Consider the following 23,737-nt stretch of genomic DNA (forward strand, 5'->3'; position numbering starts at 1 on the left):
CTCTTAACCACACACCACTCTACAACACTGAGACGTTCTTCTGTGTTTACGGGCAAGAACAGAGGCCCTAAGTTATATGGAATGGCCCTGGGACCCCAACCTTCAAGGCCTCAATCTCCTCTGACTCTTGAGATCCTAGGGAAGGTTGCAAGGTTTCTCAGCTTCTCTGAGGCCCGAGGTTAGGAAAGTTCCCAGTGACCCCTAAGAGATCACATCCAGAACCATCTGGACAGAGAGAACCCATGCTCTGCCGGCTGAGCCCCTCACTTGGGGCCCCAGTTATTTCTAGTCTCAGGAAACCCAGCTGTGGAAGGCCCTCCCCCGTGGGGCTGAAGACACCCGGGCTGGAGGTGAGACCCAGCAGCGTGGGCCTCTGTGTTCTTAAAACTGGGGGGAACTGGAGAAAGGGGAGGCAGGTGATAAGGCAGCCCAGCCTCCCCTGGGGCTACAGAGAGGCCCCATCACCTCCCTGCAGGGGTCTCACAGGGCAGGGGGCAATTTGCCCCACCCCGGGGAACGTGTGACGATGCTTGGAGACATTGTGGGTTGTCACTGCGGTGAGCAGCCCTGCCCGAGAGTCTTGGTTCCGTGCATTCTACCCACAGCTCTGAGGAAGCTCTGTGTGGGGCTCCTTCAAGGAGTCATTCAGCAACCAGGAAGCGAGCGGCCCGCAAGCACCACTAGGCAGAAGAAGACGGAAGGAGGGAGGGCAGGACCGTGCATACAGGTTTCTACTGCATCTTTCATGTTGACAGAGAGAGGTCAGTGTTTGCCTCCGTTCACACGCCTTGCAACCAACGTAGGGGCTGGGCGCGTGCGGCAGGAAGAATGATGGCCCCCAAAGATGTCAGGTCTTAAACCCTGGAGCCTGGGAATGTTACTTAATGTGAAAAAAAAAGAATGGTCTTTGCAGGTGTGATTAAGTTAAGCTTTGGGAGATAAGGAGGTTATTCTGCGTTTTCTGGGTGGACCCTAATTGCAGTTACAAGCATTCTTACAAGAAGGAGGCATAGGGAGGCATGGCGCACGCACAGCAGAGAAGGCATCTGATCGGAGAGACAGAAACCTGAACAGCGGGGCCACAAGCCAAGGAATGTGGGCGGTCAGCAGAAGCAGGATAAAGCAAGGCACAGATTCTCCCCTAGAATTTCCAAACAAAGGGAGCACGGCCCCGCCAACATCTTGGTTTTGGCTCAGTGGTACTGGTTTCAAACCTCTGGCCTCCAGAACCATGAGAAGACATTTTCCTTGTTTTAAGCCACTAAGTTTGTGGTCATTGGTTATAGCGGCCCTCGGAAACTAACACAGCCTGACACCCCTTGTGTCCCCAGATCGATCACTTGAGGCTAAGGGGAAAATCCTTGCCATACAGATAAAGTCAAAGCCCTTCTAGGGTAGGATTTGAGGGGAAAATGGACATTTCATTTGCACCTCCCTCTCTATGCTTACCTTTTCCATGCTCTCTTTGAAGCACTCTCCCCTGTGAAAACATGGCATTTACCTTCCCTCTGCTTCACTCTGGGAACAGTTTCCGGCGAATGCTGGATGAGGCATCTGGCGGTCCCAGCGCTCGGCTCCAACCCGTCTGAGGCTGCTGTCACTTTCTACCTCCATCTCTTGTCAACATCCATGCAGTATGTCCTCGACTAGATTCTGAGCTACTGGGAAGCAGGAACCCTGTTTGAATTATTGTGAAGTCTCCCAAGGACCGCAGCACATCAGCAAACACATTAGGTGCTCAGTCGGTGGTTAATGTGTGCTTACTATGAGAAATGTTACTTCGTTCTCTTCACTGCCTGCAGGTCAAGAAGCTCAAAGCCAAGTCTGATGCTGATAAACAGGAATCCTCCCTTATTCTGCCCCATCTGCAACAAGGGGACATGGTCATCATTTGGTATTTCTTGTTTTTAAACCGATGTGAAATTTACACGTGGTAAAATGCACGTATCTTACCTGTACAGCTTGATGAATTTCTCCCTCTCTTTACTTTCTTGGAACAACTGCCTGGATCAAGAGATGGAATCTCCAATTACCCCAAAAGGTTCCCCTGTTCCCTTTCCCAGCCAGCTAACCCCCATGTTCCTCATACCTCACTGAACCATTCTGTCTTATACTCCAGAAACTAGGTTTACTAACTTGTAAACTTCATATAAATGGAATCATCTGGCTTCTTTCTCGCCAAGTAGTATTTTTAAGATTTATCCATGTGGTTGTATATTGGTAGTTTTCTCTTTAAAAAAAAAAAAAAAAAAAAAAAAAAAAAAAAAAAAAAAAAAAGGCTGTGTATTTTTCCACCGTAAAGATACACTGCAATTGGTGTATCCATTCTTCTGTTGACTAGCATTTGGCCCATTTCCAGCTTGGACCTATGATGAATAAAGCTGCTATACGTGTTGTATTTTACAGCCCTGTGCTTTCATTTCCCTTGGTTAAGATACCTAGGAATAAAATGCTGGGCCGCAGAGAAGGTGTCTGGTTAACTTGATCGAAATTAGTATCACTGTTCATGGTTTGGATACAAGAAAGCAGATTTTTAGACAAGAATGTATTTATTTTTTCCCAAGTCTGCCCATTAATTTCTTTTTTAAAAGATTTTATTTATTTATTTGAGAGAAAGAATGCAAGATCATGAGCAGAGGGGGAATGAGAGAGGGAGAAACAGACTCCCCAGTAAGCAGGGAGCCCAATGCAGGACTCGATCTCGGGACCCTGGGATCATGACCTGAGCCGAAGGCAGACACTTAACCGACTGAGCCACCCAGGCGCCCCCATGAGGGTCATTTCTTAAAGAAATAGAGTGCTGCCCTATGCGTGGCTTACTGAACCAGCCATAGAGAAAGCTGGAGGGTCACAAAGCACAGAGAATAGAAGAAACACATGCACAGAAACACATTCTCATACCCGTTTCTACATGCACCAGCCCGTGTCTTTAAAGCTGGTCTTGCCTGGCATGTGGATCGGACATAGTGCCCACACGAACAGGTTCCCTATGAAAGAAAATATTTTAGAAGGAAAATTTGCTCTGTAGTGAAGCCCTGATTGAAATGACAACTGCAGGCAGCGTGAGGAACGTGGACTGTGCAGGGCAAGGCCTATCAGATCCTTCTGTGGCGTCCGTTGTGAGGGTTTGAGAAAGGCTTATTCCCCTGCCAAATCCACAGCTCTCCTGAGGCCCGGGCACCGAGACCTGCCCTGCGGCCAGCTGCCAGCTCCCTTCGGAAGGGCATTCCTGAGTACCAGCTCCCCACTGGAGTGCCACTGAACTCTAGAAATCCTAAAGAGCTTTGCAAAAGTGACTGGAGAAGGGGAAACTATTTTAAGACGCTGTAGTGTTGTCGTGAGACTGTCGAGCTAAGACTGGGACTGGGTTTGTTTTTCCACAACGTGCATTTCCCAACGGCCATGCCTCATTACAAGGCAAATCCCTTTTCACCCAAGTGGGTGTTTTGTACAGTGTTTCTAGCGGAACGCGCCGTCTGGTTGCTTTCAGGCTGACCCATATCCCACTCTATCTGCTGTTGAAAACTTGGATCTTTACCCATGACATGCGTCTTACGCTTCGCTGAGGGAAAACTTCTTATAGAATCTGCGATGCTGCTTCTGTGATCCAGTCTACCCCGTCTGTCTCCTCATGCACCTGGTGTCCCTAAAATCCTCATTCTCCTCTTTGGCCCTTTCTTCCCATCCATGGAGAAAAATCTGGACCTGTCTGAGTGGCACCAAATGGATTGAGTCAGTGAATAAGGAATGTCAGTCACAACAAATAAATAAAATCTCTAAAAAAGAAAAAAAAAGAAAGAAAAGAAAAGAAGAAGTGTCAGTCACCCAGGTTGTTTATCTAGCACTGGGAAATTAAAACAAAGGGGTGATTTGATATCTTTTTTTGTTTTTTTTTTTTATTTTTCATTTTTGTTGTTATTATTAAACATTTATTTTTCCCTTGCTCTCCTGCTGTGTAGAAAGTTGTTTTCTGGACAAAAAAAAAAAATCACCTGTTACTTGATCTTCTTCTCCATTTTTGAGAGAGACTGTTGACTGAACTTGCCTTGGAACTGTTTTCAGAAGAGAGGTTAGATCTCGCAGGGGGGTTGGTAAACAGTGCAGGAGCAACTAGCCCTACATTATTTTTTTAAAAATATTTTATTTATTTGAGAGAATGAGTGATAGAGCATGAGTTTGGGCCGGGAGGAGCAGAGGGAGAGATAGAGGGAGAAGCAGACCCCCGCAGAGCAGGGAGCCCCATGAGGGACTTAATCCCAGGACGCTGGGATCATGGCCTGAGCTTGAAGGCAGACGCTTAACCAACTGAGCCACTCAGGCACTCTGGCCCTACATTCTTTATATTGCTTTCTGGAGGCTCAAATGCTGTATGAATTGTTTTAATGTACAACATTTTGGATCCGCCATGATTTGGAGCTCATTTCTCTCTTATTCTAAAGGGCATGCGGGGTTGCTTTGGAAGAAGTGGCCACGGACTCTGGCAGAGGCATCTTTTATTATAGAAGTCGATGTTTCTACCACTCCAATCCCACACAGCAGACCTCAGAAGCCTCCACAGTGGTGCGCCATATTGTTTCTGGAAACACTTTCTTCTTCAGTTCTTCCAGCACAAGTGAGTCTTTACTTGGAAGATGGTGACTATATTAGCGTAAATGCCCTTGTGGGCCCACAGACTCTATTGTGACCTTTCTTTATTGTTGATCATGTAGGTTTTGTGAGGCATCATTTACCAATGGTATAATCTGTCCTTTTTATGTATACAGTTCCAGGAGTTTTGAGAAACAGATATAGTCGTGTAACTACCACCACCATCAAGATACAGAATATTCGTATCGCCTCAAAGAGTTGCCCATTGCCTCCCACCAATCCCCAGTTCCTGACAACTACTGATCTGTTTGGCCTTTTACAGAATGCCACATAAGCGGCATCTTAACAATATATCGTCTTTTGTCTCTCCCTATCTTTATGCCCCATAATGCCTTTGAGGTTCATTCGTGTTATCGACCGGATCAGTGCTTTGTTCTTTTTTACGGCAGAGAGGTCCTGATCACCGTATGTATCACAGACTGTTTATGTGTTTCCTTGTTGATGGAGCATTTGGGTTGTTTTGAGTTTGGGGCGACTGTGGATGGTTCCCCTATAAAAGTCCCCTGTACAGACGCTCATGTGGATGTGTGTTTCCATTTCTCCTATTGTCTTAGTTTAGGCTGTTATAACAGAAATTAATATCTCACAGTTCTGGAGGCAGGTAGACTAAGACCAGGGTGCCAGGCCTGGTCAGGTTCTGGTGGGGGGCCTCTTGCAGGTTGTGGAGGGCTGTCTTCTCGTTGTAGCCTCCATGGCAGAAAGACAGCATGAGAGGGCTCACTTTGGTAACTCACACACTAAAACTGGACCTCTGTCAAGAACATTAGTGTGGTCCCTGCACCAAAGATGACATGCAAGTTTGTGAAGTGTGCCATATTAAAAAAAAAAAAAAAAAAAAAAAAAAAAAAAAAAAAAGAGTGCAAGGGGCACCTGGGTGGCTCAGCCGGTTAAGCATCTGCTTTTGGCTCCAGTTGTGATCTCAGGGTCCTGGGATCGAGCCCGTCAAGCGCACCATTCAGCAATGAGTCTGTTTCTCCCGATCCCTCTCTGATCGTGTTTGCTCTCTTTCATAATACATAAAATATTTTAAAAAAATAAAAAAGAGGGTGAGAGAGTCCTTTTATAAGGGCACTGATCCTAGTCGTGAGGGCTCCATCCCCATGACCTAATCACCTCCCAAAGTCCCACCTCCCGATACCATCACACTGGGGTTGGTAGTGGGAGTGCTGAGTTGTTTGCTGAGTGCACATTCTTCCTCTTCTTTTTTCTTTTTCTTTTTTATTTTTTTAAAGGTTTTATTTATTTATTTGGCAGAGAGAGAGACAGCAAGAGAGGGAAACACAAGCAGGGGGGTGGGAGAGAGAGAAGCAGGCTTCCCGCAGAGCAGGGAGCCTGATGCGGGGCTCGATCTCAGGACCCTAGGATCATGACCTGAGCCTAAGGCAGAGGCTTAACCCACTGAGCCACCCAGTTGCCCCTTCTTCTTCTTTTTTAAAGATTTTATTTATTTGCAAGAGAGAGAGAGAGCATGAGCAGGAAGGAGAGGGAGAGAGAATCTGAAGCAGACACTGTGCTGAGTGCCCAGCCTAACATGGGGCTTGACCCTACCACCTTGAGATCATGACCTGAGCTGAAGCCAAGAGTCAGATGCTTAACAGACTGAGCCATCCAGACACCATGAGTGCACGTTCATCTTATAAGAAACTACCAGTTTTCTGGGGTTCCTGGGTGGCTCAGTCGGTGAAGCATCTGTCTTTGGCTCAGGTCATGATCCCAGGGTCCTGGGATTGAGCCCCACATTGGACTCTCTGCTCAGCGGGGAGCCTGCTTCTCCCTCTCTTTCTGCTTCCTTCTCTGCCTACTTGGGCTCTCTCTCTCTGTGTCAAATAAATAAATGAAATCTTAAAAACTAGCAGTTCTCTAATATAGCAGGACCATTTTCCATTGCCATTAGTAGGATTTTCGATGGCTTCATATCTTTGGCAGCATTATCAGTTAAAAAAAAAATCATAGCCATTCTTCCCTTTGTGGTGGGATCTCCTGCTAGGTTTAGTTCATAATTCCCTGATGACTAATGATGTTGAACATCTACTCATGTACTTATTTGCTGTCTGCCTCTCTTGAGTGAAGTGGTTGATCCAATCTTTTGGTCATTTTTAAATCGAGTTGTTTGTTTTGTTTTTATTATTGGAATGTGAGAGTTGTTTAGATAATTCTGGATATGAGTCCTTCATCAGTTATGTGATTTGTAAATATTTTCTCCCTGTCTCGTCTTGCCTTTTCATTCTCCTACCGGTGTCCTTTTGTGCACCCTGAATCATTTTCACAGCGCTGGGATTGTTCCTTGCCCCACTCCTGACCCCTCCACCATCTTGGACGGCAGAGTAAGGAGCCAGGAGGTGCCACTGGCTTTGACCCAATCCCTTATACTCCAGCTGAGGGTTAAGGTCAGTCTCCCAAAAGACAGAATGTTCACCCAGCCAACAGACACTCCGCTCTCTAACTGTGGTGTGTGCCTAGAATAATTTGGCAAGTTTGATTAACATGCAGATTTCCAAATTCCACTCCTAGATATGTGTGTTCAGTAGCTGTGTGGTGAGGTACAGGTTGTTGCAATATTCAACAATAGCCCAGATTATCTAGATGCGGGTGGCTTTGGAAGGTATTTTGAGAAACCCGGAGACTCTAATGCCACTGACAGTGTGTCACGTCCTCTGTGGTCAGGAGGCCAAGTCAATCCAGTCCTACACAGGCTGGTGTGGGAGAAGTCAGAGGAGGAAGACATTACCATAGAACTGGACAAAAAGAAGAAAGACCGAGGATGCAGCGATTTGAGAACATAATCACCAAACATTTGCCCATCCCTTCATCAGTCTCTCTCTGCTAGTGTAGGCATGTCTTAATTCTGGGCGGATGTCTTTTAAAAGTACCTGCCGAGTGTGATACTTGTTTTGAATAGATACTAGAGGGGAAAGGTGGCTAAGAAGTAAATGATGACACATTAAGAGATGTCAGGAAGTTTGTTTGTTTGTTTTAAGATTTTATTTATTCATTTGACAGAGAGCACAAGCAAGGGGGAGTGGCACGCAGAGGTAGAGGGAGAAGCAGGGCTCCCACCAAGCGGGGAACCTGATGTGGGGCTCGATCCCAGGACCCTGAGATCATGACCTGAGCCAAAGGCAGACGCCTAACTGACTGAGCCACCCAGGCAGCCCAAGAAATGTCAGGAAATTCTTCACCTCGATCATGAATAATAACATCTTTTCCTTACGTCAGGTCCAAGGCTGCCAGCTGTTGTGTCACAGAAGATTCTGATCCAGGTTTTTAGATCCACCCTAGTTAATGGAGGTCATCCTGAAATTTTTAGCGGGGATGCGTGGAACATCTTTTGTCTTATGATAAAATTTCGGGGCCTGGGCAGAGCTTATTCGGCATATTTTTGAACAAGGCCATGAGGGATGTTGGAGTGAGTCATTACCGGTTTTTACAGAAAAGGAAACACAGACAGTAGCCCCCAAACACCCCACTCCATGCCGCCAGGCATCCAGCTGTTTGGGCCGTGTGACACTAAACCCAAGGTCTTTGCTCAGTTGGACACACTGTTCTGACATTTCGTAATTACAAGCAGCATGATTTAAATTTTATCTACAGACAGAAACCAGTTGGGACTGACCTGATTTTCCAGGTTAATTAATCAAATGTTATTGTTCAAACTTGCTGGTACCTCTCAGCTGAAATAATTTGTGGTTTTAATCCTGTGGTGGGATGTTTCTTTAAATGACAACTGATTGACGAATCTCCCAGAGTAGGGCACTGTGGGCTTTAGCAAATGTGAATGGTTAAGGATCGCCAATCAAAGATGGCATAGGAGCACCTGGGTGGCTCAGTGAGTTAAGCCGCTGCCTCTGACTCAGGTCATGATCTCAGGGTCCTGGGATCGAGCCCCGCTCTGCTCAGCGGAGAGCCTGCTTCCCCCCTCCCTCTCTGCCTGCTTCTCTGCCTACTTGTGATCTCTGTCTGTCAAATAAATAAATAAAATCTTCAAAGATGGCACAGTAAGGACAAAGCCCAGAACGGGAGGCAAGAAACATGGATTTTACTTCTTGCTGGAGCCAAACTATGCCTCCTTAAACTTCCAGGAGAGTTGGTACTTAAGGAAACAAATCTGTAGGAAGACTAAGACCAAAATGGTCAACTACTCTCTCTAAATATAATCCATGCCCCCAACGTGGGCAAGCGAATGAACAAAACAGTCGCAATGATATGAGAGTTTTGGTACCTCCCATACAAAGGGGACCTGAAACCAAGAAGTCACAGGGTTCAACGAGACAAGCGGAGAATCCTTTTCTTTATGCTGAAACATTATTCAAGTCATGGATAATGAATACTGAAAACTTGGAAAATAAGGAACAGACCAATCATAAATACAATCAATTAAAATTCTGTTATTCAGTAAAAACTACCGTTAGCCTCTCAGGGTATATGCTTCTGTGGGTCCATACATGTTGGGATACAGGGGTATTTCAAATGTCTGCAGTCCTGACCTTTATTTCTTTGATGTAATGCTGTATTGTGAAGTTCCTTGCCTGCCAAGAAATATGCGTCTTTGTGATCCATTCAAACAGCCTTACTGAATTCTAATATGGGCTTGCAAACCTATGTGTGTGTTGCTCTTCTAAGGCACCATCCCTGTGATGTAGGTGTTGTGGGGACTCCTGCTTACCGACAGGGAAACCAAGTTAAGGAACGATCGATGAACTTGTTAACTGAGATTCAACCCAAGGTGGTCTGGTTCCAGAGTTCTCAAAGCCTGGCTGTATTGCTTCTCGCAGCCACATTGCCTTGGTTTTTTAATTCAAGATTTCATCCTTACAGACAGGGCAGTGTAGCCCGGTCCTGCCTCCCAAGACTGGTGGGGAAGGGTGGAGGCAGAAAAAAAGCACAGATACTGGATGAGTTTTCAGTAAGAGGGTACGCGGTGGGGGGTGGCAGTAGAGATGGGGGGCATTCTTTTGGGTGAGATCAGATTAGAAGGTGTTTCCTGTTGGGGTAAAAACCAGGCAAGTCCATGAACTCAGGGCAGTTACAGAGGGGAGGGCTACTTTGGGGCCTGTGCCAAAGGCAGATTTGCATTGCTGCAGGGAGCCCCCCCCCCTGCCAATGCTGGGGGTCTCAGTAGTAGAAAATGGTCGCTCCCCAGTAGGAAAGGGTCGCCCTGGTGATCAAAGTACAGCGCCGGCATCCCGCAGACGGCAGGGCTCTGACCTCGTGCAAAGAGAAAGAGAAGTCCTTAACAATTGGAGTATCAGCTTCAAGACCAGGAAGTGAGCCTTCATTGGGGACTGGGTGTGGTGGGAAAGAGAGCAAAGAATTACTCACAGCCCAGCAGCAGGGCGGGGAGATGGGAGGAGACTAGAGCCTGAGAGCCTGAGAGCCTGAGAGCTAGGCCTGCTCTTCTAGAACTTCTCTGCAAGCCCTGTGGGCTCGCCCAGGACATGGGTTTCTGCACTAACGTCCGCCTGCTAACCCACACAGCTGACCTGCGGGGGTGAAGGTGAGGGTGAGTGGTTGCTAGCAGGCCAAGGAAGCGGGAGATAAAGACATTAGAAAGAGTGATGAGAATCTGAATAAACTTGACCTCAAAGAAGCTCTTCGGATGGCTAAGATCCGCATAAAAAGATGCTCAGTGTAACTGGACATTAGGGAACTGCAAAGGAAAACCACGATAAGATCTCACTTCACACCCAGGGGGGTGGCTAAGATCTAGAAGACAGACAATAACGAATGTTGCAGAGGATGTGGAGAAACCCAACCCTCACACACAGTGGGTGGGTCTGCAAAATGGTGCATCTACATTGGAAAGCAGTTTGACAGTCCCTCAAGAGGTTAATGTAGACTTAGCATGTGACCAGCGATTCCCCTTCTAGTACATACCCAAGAGAAATGAAAACATTGGTCTGCACAAGAATGGAAATGTCAATGGAAGCGTTTTTTTTTTTCTTTTTAAAGATTTTATTTATTTGTCAGAAAGAGCACACGCTGGGGGAGCAGCCCACAGAGGGAGAAGCACACTGCGCACTGAACAGGGAGCTTGATATGGGACTCGATCTGGGGACCCTGGGGTCATGACTGGAGGTGAAGGCAGATGCCCAACTGGCTGAGCCACCCAGGAGTCGCAGAAGCATTCTTGATAATAGGCAAAAACTGGAAACAGCCCAGATGTCCAGCCACAGGTCGAGCAACAAAATGTAGCCTGTCCATACAACGGAAGATTGTTCAGCTACGAAGAGGGACATAGTATTGGTGTGTGCTGTGTGGCTGAATGTGGCTGAACCTTGAACACATGCTGAGTGCGACTAGTCAGCCACAAAAGGCCATGTGTTGTATGATTCCATCGCTATGAAATGTCCAGAAGAGTCAAACGCATAGAGACGGAGAGGATGTTAGTGGTTGCAGGGGGCTGGGGGCCCGGAGGAAGAAGAACGGGCTGCTACTGGGTATAGAGTTTCCTTTTGGGGTGCTGAAAGTGGTCCACAGTGGGTGGTTGTGATGGCTGTTCGTCGCTGTGAATGTACTGGCAAGCAATGAATCGTACACTTGAAAAAGATGTGCACTGTGTGAATCACATCTTCTGTGACGGCACTGAGCTAAGTGCTAGTGAAATAAGCTGGACAGAGAACCAGAAATACGGTATGCTTTCATTTATACATGAAATCTAAAACAGCTGCACTCCCCGAAACAGCAGAGGATAGTGGTTGCTGGGGCCTGAGGATGGGAGAAATGGGGTGCTGTTGGTCAGAGGGTCCGAAGTCCAGTCGTGGGATGAATAAGTTCTGGGGATGTCACATATGGCGGGGTGACTGTCGCGACCTGGTGCCCGTGTACGACTATATGGTATACTCGAAAGTAGCCAACAGCGTACATTGTACATATTCTCACCACCAACCTAACCAAACCAAACCAAACCAAACCTCGTGCCAGGGGAAGGAAGCGTTAAGTAACCCTGTTGGGGGTCATCATTTTGTGATACACACGTGTATCAAATATCAGCACACAGTACCCTTAGACTAACTCGATGTTGTATGTAAGCGATGTGTCAGTGAAGCTGGGGGAAAGCGAGCAATGGAGGGAGTTGAGAGAACAGGAACAGGAACCATGAGAGGTCACACGTGCTTGTCCCCCGCGCCGCCTGCACCAGGAAAGAAAAGAGGGCAGTGATCCAGCAGGCTACAGTCGGTTGAGGGCATGTCCAAGAGTTTAGGCGAGAGGCCCAACAGATAAAATCAGTAATTACAGGCACTTCGGGACTATTTTCAAAAGACAATGGAAAATCTCCGATGGCTACCAAAACCCAGCAGTTATATAACGCAACATGTATTTTTTTTTAAAAAAGATTTTATTTTTTAAAAAAATTAAGATTTTATGCATTCATTTGAGAGAGAGAGACAGAGAGACAGAGAGCATGAGCAGAGGGGTGGGTCAGAGGGAGAGGGAGAAGCGGGGACTCAATCCCAGGACCCCGAGATCATGACCTGAGCTGAAAGCAGATGCTGAACCCACTGAGCTCCCCAGGAGCCCTCCAACCTGTATTTTATTTTATTTTTTAAAAGATTTTATTTATTTATTTGACAAACAGAGATCACAAGTAGGCAGAGAGGCACGCAGAGAGAGGAGGAAGCAGGCTCCCCGCTGAGCCGAGAGCCCGATATGGGGCTTGATCCTAGCACCCTGGGATCATGACCTGAGCAGAAGGCAGAGGCTTTAAAGCACTGAGCCACCCAGGCGCCCCCCAACCTGTATTTTAAATAACTCTCTCTTCTTGAATTGTTAGGGCCCAAATAGATTGCTGTTCTAGTTAATAAAATCAGATAGAGATCATTATCTTAAAACTTTAGAGTTAAATTAGCATAAACTTCTTTCTTTTTTATTTATTATGCATGCTAGGAAGATGAGGACATCAAAATACTTCTCTAATGAGGCGTGCATTATCATGTAAATAATAATGTCAGCTCTTGATTTTTTTAACCGATTGTGATCCTATTCTCTCGCTTCTAGGAATTAACAACTATGGGACACAAGTGGAGAATTAAACTCTCTTATTAATGTTCAGCAGCGTATTTATATCCCACACAAATTGGGGCTTGATGGCAGAAGTAGTGAGTGGAAGCATATCTAGCAAAGGTCATTATGGGGCGGTGGGGAGGGGGCGGGGGGCAAAGCCCAACTGTGTGTCAAACACTGGATCATCGGCTTATCAGAACAGGTTACTAGGAATCCTTTTGGCCTCTTGGTTAAAAATGAAGAAGTTTTGGGGACTGATGACTGCGGTTCAGACATTCTGAGACTAACACTCCCAAAGGAGAAGAAATGGGCTTTCCCAGCCTCAGGCAAATGGGGAGCACAGCCGCGTGGGTAGACAGCTGGAGGACGTGTGCACGTCCTGGAACTCCAGGCCTGGGGGGCGGGGCAAGAACAAGTTTAGGTGTGGCACCTGCCAGGGTCCCAGGGACACCCTAGTGTTGGTGCACCTGTTCTGCATTCCTTGATAGTGGGAGGCCTTTGAAACTTCTAGAAGACCTAGGGTCTCTTCTGGAGATGGCAGCTTCACTGGGAAGACACTTCCCTCTATAGCTCCTGGGATTGACATTAGCAAGACAAGAAACAAAATATGTGCAGCAGCAGTGAAAAATAAAGATTCCGACACACCCCTACCCCCCCACACACATAAGCACCATTCTAGGGGTCTTCAAACATATGGAAACTTGGTGAAGAGAATCCATGGAGAAGACAGGAGGTCAGAAAGTCTGGATTCTTTTAATAACTCAATTACCATTATCTTTGAATACGTTCCCTTGTCTGGGGGTATCGTAATTCATTTAGTCTCGTAGTGATAAACTTTCAGGGTTCTTCCATCCTTTTTGCATAACAAAAATAGATGTGTAGATACAGTAATCTATGGCTCTGTTGGGACAAAAATTACATGCCATTGAAACGGCAACAGATGTCACCAACTTGTTCTCCAAAAATGGTGAGAAGATTTACATGTCCACCAAAAAGTGTACGTGAATGTCTACCAGTGTTCTTGCCACTACTGGGTGTTGTAGCATTTCAACTTTGGGGGCCACTCATAGTCTGAAACAGTATCTCATTGGGGTCTTGATTCGTAGTTCTTCAATTCTAAGTGCGAGTGAGTATCTTTTCAGAAGTTCACTGGCTCTTTTGCTTTTGTCTCCTCCCCCTTCTCCTCCAGAAACTTCCTGTTTGCCTGATTTCTGCTGGATCATCCATCTTGTTCATAATGATTGGTGGGAGCTCACTTTCATTCATGCCGCAATGTTTTTGTCAGTCTTTAGCTTTAGAAATAAAGTTTTATGAAGTTCATGTTTTTTAGGTAGCTAGATGTATCAATAGTTTCCCTTATGGCTTCTGAATTTACATCTTGCCTGGAAGGCCTTACTTTGCATCAAGATTTTAAAAATATTCACTTTACAGAATTATCATATGATCTAGAAATTCCACTCCTAGGTGTATGCTCCAAACAGTCAACAACAGGGAGTTGGACAGACGCCTGTACACCAATGTTCACAGCAGCATTGGTCTCAATAGCCCAAAAGTCAAGACAAGTCAAGTGTCCATCAACAGATGAGTAGATGAACAAAATGTGGTCTATCCCTACAATGGAATAGTATTCATCCATAAAAAATGGATGAAATTTTAATACGTGCTACAACACGGATGAACTCAACATTATGCCAACTGAAATGAGCCAGTCACAAGAGGACAAATATATGACTCCACACCCAGGAGGCACCTAGAAGAGGCAAATTTGTAGAGACAGAAAGTAGAATCGTGGTTACCAGGAGCTAAGGAAAGAGGGGAATGGGAAATTATTATTGAACGTGTACAGAGTTTCTGTTTGGGATGACAAGAAAGTTCTAGAGACGCATAGTGGCAATGACTGTGCAACACTGTGAACGTACTTATGCCATGAGTCTGGCCTTTCTTTCTTTATTTCTTTCTGTCTTTGCTCAATGCATTTGCTCATCTTCCACTTTGAGTCACCATGGGTTAAATCCTTCTCCCGTGTATCACAGAGAGTTGGAAGTTTTGTTTTGTTTTTTTTTATTTCAATCTGAGAGATTTTTTAAAAAATGAAATTATGTTTATTTCGTTCACTTCTACTGTTAGACGTTTGGGCTTAATTCTGTAATCTTGTTTTAGCTTTCCTGTTTTTAAAATATATAAACACATGAGTTTTTCATTTGATAATTTAGAAGATTTATATTCATATTTTAGTACCTTGAGGGGACACCTCACAAACTGAAATACTAAGCATGTCAATGACTGTATGATAATCCATCCTATGATAAAATCTTAATTTACTTTTATTATTTCCTTTTGTTATAAATTTGGATTGCTTCTACTGTTTTGTGAATGTGTGGTAACGTTCTCATCAACATCCTCGGGCTCACATGTTCTCTTCCTATATTTTGGATTCTCTCCAGAGAATAGATTCAAAGCATGGAATAGTGATGTCAAAGAGTTTTAATACTGCAAACTCCTGATCTCTGTTGTAAAATTATTTTCCATACATTCTGTGACAATTTATACTCCAAACATTCACATAATTGGGAAGAAAAAAATTCTTAGTTAATAGAAAAGATTTGCCAAATCTTAGCCTTAAGGCCAAAAGAGCTTTGGGATGAAAGTGCCCGCTAGGGTTGGCATTCTGAAACAAGTTACCAGAGAGAGTTCCACAGCCAATTAGCTTTACTTCCATCGAATTTTGGACTCCTTTTCTTGATGAAGGATTTCAGAGATGGCATCTTTCCTATTTCTGTGGATTTCTTATACCACGAATAGTCCTAAGAACAAGCTACTTTAGTCTTTTTTTAAATTGCAGTGGAAAAAGAAGAGTGTACCGTAGATCTTTGAAACAAACACAAAGGGTTTAATTCCCAGAAACTTCTGTATAAGCCCATCAAGTTATCACCAGGGTGTAATGATGTGCAAGTCAAGAAATTAATTGAGGAAAAATCACATCATGGCAGTTCTGGCTTCTATTTTACACCAACAGGGCTTAGAAGTTCTTGCAGGAAGTGGCTTGGCACCTAGAGTATCACTGAGTGACTTGGGGCTCAGTTCTCTAGGCGTAGGACTTTCATAGTCCATGGAATAGAAAGTCTCCTTTAGATTTGTTCAAGTGACATGGCGTCTTCAGAAGAAAAGGAATTCTGGGTATTTGGTTTGTTCCTCACTTCTGTAATCTTGCTTCTTTACATAAACTCTTTAGAGTCTCCGTGTGAACTTTCCAAAGCATTCCACAGCCGTGTCGGGTGATAAATTCTCTTTGCTGTGTCTGAAATCTTAGCCCACATAAAAGGGGAATTCACCACGCCCCCCTGTCATGGTCCAAAATCTGAAAGCAGGGAGTTGAATACTATAAGTCCATGTTTCTCCACCCCTCATCTGCTCCAAATTTTGAGTAGGAAGCACATTAGACTTCTTCTGCCTATTTCTCCCCAGGCTGAGTGTGTTCCTTATAGGACAGGGGTCGGCAAACTCTGGCCCACGGCCCAAATCCAGCCCACTTTCTGTGTTTCTATAGCCTGGGAGCTGAGAATGGTTTTTATACTTTCAAATGATTGCAAAAAAAAAAAAAAAAAAAAATCAGAAGAAGATGAGTATCTAATGACATGAAAATTATATGAAATTCAAAACTCATTGTCCACAAATAAAGTTAATATCATAACACAGCCAGGCATGAGCATTTCCATGTTATCTACGGCTGCTTTCAAGTTATAATGGCAGAATTGAGTAGTTGTGCCAAAGACAGAGATTCTGGGCCTGCGAAACCAAAAATATGTATTAACTGGACCTTTCCAGAAAGGGTTTGCTTACTTCTGTTTTACAAGAGTCCTTAGATTCTGAAGGTTTGCCAGGAGCTGCTAACATGGCCCTTTGCTCGAAGATGGAGCAACTGATCCCCAATTACAATGATCCACCACCAAGGTCCGGACTTCATAGACCCCTCCAATGCGAGCCTCTCCTTTTCAGTTCTTCTCTGTCCAAGTACTTTTCAACTGCTAAAAATTCTGTAGTAGAGAGCACAGCAGGCTAAGCGTGTGAGTGTAAATAAGGTTGTAGTGAGCTGATATCTCCAGAAATACGGTCTAGATGGCGCGTCTCAAACTTTAACATGCATTTCTATTCCCTGGAGCTCTTACTAAAATGCAGATTCCAATTCCGCGGATCTGAGGTGGGCCTGGCGTTCTACCTCTCTGCCAGGCTCCCAGGTGATGTTGCCGCTGTTCGCGCACAGCCCACACTTGCGGTGGCCCGCATCTACGCCGCCAATGTCTGGTTCTTCCACTGAATTCGTTCATTGCCTCTTCATCTCTGAATGTCTGTAATATTAAAAAAAAAAAAATTCCCAAATTGTGATGGATGGCTTATATGTTCTATCTCATCAATCATCTCCTTACCTCATGACTTATACCTCTTATTACAAATGGACTGTTTTCTAGAACTCGGATAGTAAGTCTCTCCTATTTAGACCAAATCATGCACTGGGCTCAGTTTGCCTTCAGACCCCTAATTCTTTTGTCTTTTCTCATCCCCCCTTTTCTTATGGGCCCCAGGTGTAAACCTCCTCAGCCTTCCTACTCTTGCCTTACTTCAGGGATCAATCCCCATTCTGGTTTTCCCCCCTACAAGTCCCTGTGCACTCCAGTCTGATGAACACAGGAGTCTTAAAGAACCTTAGGGAACATCCACTCCAGCTCCCTCATTTTGCGGGTGAGCACACCGTGACCTAGAGAACAGAGGTCACACTCCCAAGGTAACCACCTTTCAGCCCTTGAACTTGGCTCTCTCAAGCTTCGAGGCCCAAAAAGTCACCAACAAGGAATTTGTTCGGTTGGCCTCAGGGTACGTCTGTGTCACACTTCCCTGCTAACCTATTTGCAGTGAAGCGGGATCTTTCTGGAGTGATTCTAATGGTCATGGCTCCAGATACCATGATGGGGTGGCTGGGGACAATAGCTTGGATGCTCTGGGCCTTTTTCTCCCACCTCAAATCTACACCGAAAGGGATTGTTCCCTTGGCTTCCAGCTTTAGAGAAATGGAGGTAAAATTCACATAACCTAAACTTTAAAAGAGAACAATTCAGGGGCATTTGGTAGATTCACAATGTTAGGCAACCATCACCTCTATCTTGTTCCAAAACATTTAATCAACTCAAAGGGAAGCGTGTTAGCATTTACTTCTCATTCCCCCTCCCCCAGGCCCTGGCAACCGCCAATCTGCTTTCTGTCTCTATGGACTGGCCTGTTCTGGACATTTTAGGTAACTGGAATCATACATCAGACGACCTTTTGTGGGTTGGCTTTTTTCACCTCGTAGAACCGATTTAAAGTTCATCCATGTTGTATATATCAATGCCTCCTTCCTTGTTATGCCTGAATCGTCTTCTGTTGGCTGCATCTACCATGATTTATCTATTTGCCCATTCATGGACATTTGAGTTATTTTGACCTTTAGGCTGTGATGAACAGCGCTTTGGTAAACACCACTGGACAGCTGTCTGCTTGAACCCCTGTTTTCAACTCTTCCGGGTAGACACCTAGGTATGGAATTACTGGGTCCTATGATGATTCTAGGTTCAGCTTTTTGATCTGGATTTCATTTTAGTGGTTTTGCTCTTCTCCCATGCTATCACACGGTTTCACAATAAGGACGAATGAAAAGTAATCAGGCACTGGAGATGTAGCCCACTATTCAGTATCTTCTCCACGAAAGGCCTTAAGCCACATCAGTCAATTTCAATTTATATTGTTATCTTCCCAGTCCACAACTTAACAGGGCAGTTTCTGAAGGGCGGGAGATTAGCCTCACACCAGCAAGTAGGAAAGTGAATGAGAGAAAACACAGAGCCTGGATAACTTTCCAGTTGCCTCTAAACCATCCAGGATCGGGGCTGGCCTCACAGGCCGGGTTCAGTGCTCTGCTGTCTCTCTCTTGAACATCTTTATCATTTTTGAACACTGGCCTCACATTTTCATTTTCTACTGGGCCCCATACATGATGTAGGTGGCCCTTCCGAGAATCGAGAGTTTCTATCTTCCGGCCATCCTGTACCCTGAATGACAAAATCGAAATTCTAAAATAAATTCTAAAATGGGAATGAAAAAAGCTACGTCTGTCACTCAAGCTGGAAGCGTTCCAAATGTGGGTGGCTACCAAACAGAACGGTAATAGACAACTCAATTATATTTAAAAATACATACCACAGACCAAAGCCAGACCGTTTCCACAAACAAATTTGCTGTGTCTACTCTTGGTGGCCTGAGCGATGAACTCAAAAAAGCCATCAGAGGAAACTGAACCCAAGTAAGGACAAAGAGCAAACACATGCCTTCTGCTCTCTAAGGAAGACTGGAGAGGTTTCCCTTCTTACGCCTTCAGGTACAACAAAGCAATGCCCCTTGTGCTTGGAAGGGCCTGGTAAAATTGGGAACTTCAGAGAAAACAGAATACTTCTGTAATCGGCTGCTAAGCCTTTCTGCCATCTTTGGGTCTCAGTAGGAATCAGGGTTCCTGGACTGGAGGAAAAATAAACATGTTGCTGATAAGCCCAAAGCCTACCCTGCCCTTTCCAGTACAAGCAAGGAGAGTAGGGCCTGGATTTTTCCTAAGATAAGAGTAAACAGGTTTTTAGTTCAGGATAGAATCACAACTGCTGAAAAGCCAATCCGGCCTTGTTATCTGCTCTATCTGTTGGCTTTCAGCCAACTTCAGTGATTGCTCAATTGTAACGTCTTTAAAGAAATCTGGCCAACCACACCCTTTTCCCAAACTTGCCATAGTGAAAACAATCTTCAGAAGATGGGGCGGAAGGGGGGCCCCCTCCGTCTTTGTTACAAGTGGCTATGAGAAGTATCGTAGGCGACAGGTCCTAGAGGAGGGTGATTAGCCTAACTGTCCAGTCCAGAGACTTTCCAATAAACCAGATGAGCAGTGATGCGGTTATGTAATCGGAGGGCCCGGTTGGGGAGGCATCATAAACAGCAACTAACAATTTGCCATCAGGCCCCAGTTTGGGAGGAAGCCCCGTCAGGAGGAGCTAGGTAGGATACCAAAAGCAGAAGGACTCACTTTTGTAGGGAAAGAAGATGGGGGAGGACGCCAGGATGGCTCAGTCGGTCCGGTGTTCTGCTCTTGGATTTGGCTCAGGTCCTGATCTCATGGTTCATGGGATTGAGCCCCACATCAGGCTCTGAGCTTGGTGGGATGCTGCTTAGATATGCTCTCCCTCTATCCCTTCCCCTGTACTCACTTATGCTCTCTCATTCTCAAATAAATAAATGTTTTAAAAAAAAATGAAAGAAAAGAAAGGAAGAGAGAGGGGTGTTTGGCAGTGGTAGGAAATACATTTCTGTGGTTTCTTATAAAGAGTTTTTTATACGTTTCTAAGAACATCCGTCCACATCCCTGAGTGCCTTTAACTGTTCATAGCCTGAGCTAGAAACAAAAATAAAAAGGCATAAGGTGGAACTAACGAGAACAGGCTCACCCATAGTCCCTGATTTTCTTGCGTTTTGTGGGAGGGAGCCTCTGGCGTGGTTTCGCGTTCTACTCCCAGGCTCCGTGTGCAAAGCTGGGCCCGGTTCTCACACAGTTCTTCCTGCCGCAGCGGGACAGACGTCGGGAGCACTGACCTCCTTGCCTTCTGGGCACGGGAATTCATTCTGGGCTGTGGTCAGGGGCACCCTATGGACCCCCGCCCATTCTTTGCCTATGTAATCTTCCTCCAGTTTTAACAATCCTGGTCATTCTGATCTGTCTGGAATTGCTTGAACTTGATTCTGTTGGAAGGTAAAATGAGATTATAGTTGCTATTTTTACTTATCTGTCCCCCACCCTCCCCACCAAAATGTATTCCTTGAGGGCAAGAGTCTCATTATACTGACCATTGTGTTCCCAGGGCCCCGGACAAGCTTGGCACACAGTAAGTGCGAATGTTAGTAAATGTTTCCTGGGGTTTTGCCAGATGAATGAAGCAGAGACCCTTTCAAGACCTTTCAAGCATAGTATAGTGTCGTGCTTCGGAGGGGACCTTACAGGGCTGGGTTACTCGGGTCCCAGCTCTGTATCTTGGGACTGTGTCTGAGTTACTTAGCCTTCCTGTGCCTCCTTTTTACCATCTGTACATTGGGTCTACTGATAAGCTCAGTTTTCCAAGGTTGTGGACGTTAAATGAGTTAAAACTTTGACCATTTCCTGGAAAAGGGTGCGCACTCAACCCCGTTAACTCTCATTACTAGTTACAAAACTGTACTGATGACCTACTTCCGGGTTCTTGTAACCTCGTCCCGGCCCCACTGCTCCCCAGCAAAGCAGTTGTTTGATAAAATATTTCCTCCCCATCATTAAATATCTCATCACCTCCCTTATGATCGTTGAATTACAAAGGGCAAAAATCCCTATAGGAATGAATGTCTCCAAATCCACACTCAATAAGTCTAATGTTTAATAAATACCTGACTGGCAAAAAAAAAAAAAAAAGAAAAGAAAAAGAAAAAAAAGCAAAGAAAGCAGGAGGATGGACTTTTGGAGCCACTTGAATCTCTCAATGACCTAAGCATTTAGAACATACAGGGAGTTTTGATGAATCATTTTCGATTATTCAACACAAAAAGGATTTGCTTATACATGGCCATATTGGAGTAGATTTGGTTGCTATTCCATATTGTCCATTAATTCTACATTAGAAAACGGGAACAAAGTGAGAATAGTGAGTTAAGGGTCACAAAGCGCACACTTTCTGCCATCTCCGCCACTTCGGAAAACATCTGCAAGTGTCCTTGTGGAAAACGTGCAAAGTCATAAATACGCCAAGTGTGTCTTGCTGTGTTATTCTGAACACGCCTCTTATGGGGCCGGGAAGGTCTAACTATGAATTATACTTCATGTTCAGGGGAGAAGGTCCTGGCAGGGAGCCGACTTCTACCACAAGAGCGACCCGGATCAGGAAGCCAGTGGACGAGAGCCTGGGGCTTCCCTGGTGAGTGTTTGTGCTGAAACTGCTGTTACACAAATCTGTTCATTTGTGTGCCTTGAGGCTGTGGTCTCTTGAGGGGCTCCGAGATGCCAGGCAGTGGTCACCCCTGACCGCCATCCACCAGCACCAGCTTGGGTCCCTGGTAACCACCTATGTCACCAGACTTCTCGAACAGTCTGTGAACAGTGGTATAGCCACTGAATGATGGAAGAAAAAGATAAGAGAGAGGCAGGTACATGTGAAATGGTCTGAGTGGTGAAAAAAACAAAAATCCCACTTGGGAATAAGACTGGAGGAAGACACCCTGCAGGGGCGCCTGGCTGGCTCAGCCCATGGAGTGTGCAACTCAGGATCTTGGGATTGTGGGTTCGAGCCCCACGTTGGTGTGGAAGTTAAAAAAAAAAAAGAAAAAAGGTGGGGTGAGCCGCAAGTTGGCAGAGGTTATATTGGGCTTTTATTTTGTAGCTGATTTTTATTGTCTCCTTGATGCGTGTCTATACTTTCTTCAAATGTCTATAAAAAAATGTAGGCTGCTATGATCATATAAAAAGGGACTCAGTCCTGTTTAGAAGATTCTCCCTATGATTGGGGGAGAACCAGTTTGCAGCCACATGTACAGGGCCACATGTGAAGGAGAGGAAACCCGCCAGGCCTCCTGCGGGCCAGGCTGCGCACGGGGCCTCACTGGAAGTCCTGCCAGCAAGCTCCACTCTGAAGGGCTCTGCCCCTTTGCCTGCTGGGAGCGCCCCGTGAAGGCACCCCCATCCTCTCCTATCAGCCTCCTCAAGGGAGGCCGACTAGGCCACACGGGAAGCTGGGGGCAGAGCTGCCTCGGGAAGGAAGCTGGGTGTGCTTCAAAGCCCCCTGTTGGGCTAGTTACTCCCAGAGGCCCACAGGCCACAGAAGGGGTCCCCTGACCCATGGATACCAGTGGAAACAGCACCTTCCTGTTGTGAAATCTTGTGTTTTGCTGGTCAACCTTAGCTCAGTCCCTCAGTAAGGGGAACGCCCCGTGGCCTCAGCTGGTGGGTCTGAACAATTTCCTGGCTTCACGAAGAAGGACAAAGTTATGATTTCATAAAAGCTCCTGCTCTTCAGGTAGAAGATTAGACTTGTTCTGGACGTTTTCACTTTCTTACGAAATCGTCGGTTCTCCTTTTGCTTTGAGAAAGGGTGTTTATTGGGTGGCCTAACGTATCGCTTCTTTTTGAAGTTCTAAAGTGGAAAGTGATGGTTGAGGTATTGATACCCACTGACCATCCACTGAACCTGTCAAAGGATATGGCATTTGTAGCGATGCTAACGGGTTCAGAAAATAGGGTTTGAAAGGCATGAGGAGGAGGAAGAGGAGGAAGACAAGTTGAAGGAAATCGCCATCCAGGGAGAGTTATCTAATGTCTCCGTAGATTTCTCATCCGACCCAAGAGCCTCCTTCCCCATCTGCTCTAATCTGATGTGCTGTTATTTCTTGTCTGGCCTTCTGTCCGACCAACTTCAAGGTTTCTCTCTGTGGAAGAATCTCATCTTCCCTACTCACATGGAGCTCCTCAGGAGCATGTGCTGGCCCGCCCTTGTTTATTTCATGTCTTCAGTGGCTTATCTCCCTCCTTTGGAAATTTACGTTCTCTTGGGTTTGACCTGGATCCTATGAAAACCCTTCATTTCCTTCTTTAAATATCTAATTGCTGGTCCTTGGGGGTTCACCTGAAAGAAGCTGGGGGGGGTAGGGGGTGGTCTGTATGTGGCCTTTCCTCTCTCAGAACGGGATCAGGATCAAGACAGAAATAAAGACTCTAAGGAAAATCTGTGGTTTCAAAATCTGGACCCAGAACTTCATGTGGCAGAAGGGTGGGGCATGGGGGTGAGACCGAGGTCTGGGGCTGCCTGTGGAGGAACGACTAGAAGTCGCCCACTCCTTTCCCGCATGGTTTCAAACTCAAGAACTCCGGAACGTGGTGACTCTGAGGAAATGAGGATAAAGATCTCTGTGTGAAGGGAGTAGGAACCAGCCACGCCAAAGATGGCAAGAGACCTAAATGTGACCTAAAATGAGGAAGACCCCGGGGCTGGAGTCCAGAGTAAGAAGA

This window comes from Mustela putorius, unplaced genomic scaffold (assembly GCF_011764305.1).
Source record: "Mustela putorius furo isolate JIRA1106 unplaced genomic scaffold, ASM1176430v1.1 tig00003836_pilon_pilon_pilon, whole genome shotgun sequence".
NCBI lineage: Eukaryota > Metazoa > Chordata > Mammalia > Carnivora > Mustelidae > Mustela > Mustela putorius.